The sequence below is a fragment of the Colobus angolensis genome, unplaced genomic scaffold (assembly GCF_000951035.1).
Source record: "Colobus angolensis palliatus isolate OR3802 unplaced genomic scaffold, Cang.pa_1.0 Scaffold318, whole genome shotgun sequence".
NCBI lineage: Eukaryota > Metazoa > Chordata > Mammalia > Primates > Cercopithecidae > Colobus > Colobus angolensis.
In genome coordinates, this window is record NW_012116466.1 from 196,923 (window position 1) to 199,169 (window position 2,247).

Consider the following 2,247-nt stretch of genomic DNA (forward strand, 5'->3'; position numbering starts at 1 on the left):
GGAGGCTGAGGCAGGAGAATGGCCGTAAACCCGGGAGGCGGAGCTTGCAGTGAGCTGAGATCCGGCCACTGCACTCCCCAGCCTGGGTGACAGAGCGAGACTCTGTCTCAAAAAAAAAAAAAAAAAAAGCGGATCCAAATTTTTGCTTGATCTATTCCACTGGGTAGTATCACAAGCCTTTATTTTGTTATTGTTGTTGTTGTTGTTTTACAAATTTACATATTAATTGCCTTTATTTATTTATTTATTTGAGACAGAGTTTTGCTCTGTGTCGCCCAGGCTGGAGTGCAGTGGCTCAGTCTCGGCTCACTGCAACCTCTGCCTCCTGGGTTCAAGCGATTCTCCTGACTCAGCCTCCCGAGTAGATGGGACTACAGGCACATGCCACTATGCCTGGCTAATTTTGGTGTTTTCAGTAGAGACAGGGTTTCACCATGTTGTCCAGGCTGGTCTTGAACTCCTGACCTCCACCCACCTTGGCCTCTCAAAGTGCTGGGACTACAGGCATGAGCCACCACTTCCAGCCTGCCTGTCTTTACAAATAAAAAATAATTAAGCCCTGAAAATTTGTAATAGTTATATTTTTCTTTGTAACCATAATCTTTCGGCTTTTAATAACATCTAGTTTGTAGCTCAGCTTAATTTTTTTTCTCTGCTAAGGTATGAGGGTAGGGTGTGTAACTGTCCATTTGTAGTTTATACTGAGGGTATGAGTTGGGCACGGCAGGGAAGCCTCTGGGACCCTACAGTGGAGTATTTGCCATTCTTCAGGACAAAGGGAATGACAGCAGCCAGCGCTGCCTGCCTTGTACTCACACACTGGAGTGTGCTGAAGCGTACTGAGGAGGCAGGGCAGTCTCAGATGCCCCATCCTGCTCCTGACTTCGCAAGCTGCCACTCTGGGCAGTGCCAGCAGAGAGGGAACAGACACAAGCTCAGTTGCTCAGCGAGTTCTGTGGGCTTTGCAAACATTGGAAACTCCAGAAACCTTAGATTCACAGCCTGGATTAAAGGAAAGTTTCGGCTGTCGTCGTACTTCAGGGTAGTCCTAAAAAGGCCGCCTGCAGAGAGCACATTTTACTAGGTTTGCGATGAGGCACACCTGGCCTATGGACCAGGCCCTGAGAAACAGCAGCCTGTGGAGGGAGGGGTGGGGGTCAGGAGATTCACAGAAAGAGTGAGTATAATGAAGAGAGCTGAATTCCTGATTAGAAAGAAGGTTTTTAATGGCGTGTGCTAGCCATTTTATGGAGCTCTCTCTCCTTATCTTCAACCACGGTTTATCTCTGCTGCCTTCCTGGGAATCCTAGAACTGTATTTCCCAGAACCTCTTGCCTCCGGGGTTCTAGGATTACATTCTGCCAAGGACCAAGGACAGGTACTCCTGCATTATTTGAAAGACAAAGGGATGCTGAGGCCCTGAGCAGGGGGAATGTGGGGACCTCAGCACACCTGAGGCCTTGCAAGCCACCTCCAGGCACCCACTGCGAGGCTGCCCCTCCCACTGCTGGGCGTTTGAGCATCATGGAGGTTTCTGACCAGGGAACAGGGGGCAGCAATTTCTTGGGTCCGTGTCCCACAGCTGCCATGATGAAGCTGGAAACTAACACCTTACTTTCCTGGATTTTTTTCATGCTACTTAGCATCTTTCTTCATGCTGTTTTGACAAACTTCCCTGGATTTTTGCTCCTTTAGACCTGCCAGCAGTTTTTACAGTATCTGATTCCATAATTTAAATCCCTTTCTGCTTAAAATATCTAGAATGGTCTCTGTTTTTCCGATTGAACACGTGTAAGTGTTTGGTGCCAGAAGTGGCCCAGGAAGCAGCTGTCAAACGTGGGTGTCTCGGTCTGTTCAGGACGCTGCAGCAAAACAGCTTAGACCGCGTCGTTTACACACAGCAGAATGTCTTGCTCACAATTCTGGAGGTGGGGAAGTCCAAGATCAAGGAGCCAGGTATTCGGTGTCTGGTGAGGGCCTGTTCCTCTTAGATGGCACCTTCTGTCCTCACATGGTAGAAGGGCAAAAAAGGGCAAACAATAGCCGGGCATGGTGGTGGGTACCTGTAATCCCAGCTACTCGGGAGGCTGAGGTATGAGAATTGCTTCAACCCAGGAAGTGGAGGTTGCAGTGAGCTGAGATCACGCCACTGCAGGCAATAAAAGGAAGAAAACAAATAAGTGAATAATAGATCATGTTACAAAGTGGCCAGGCATGGTGGCTCACACCTGTAATCCCAGCACTTTG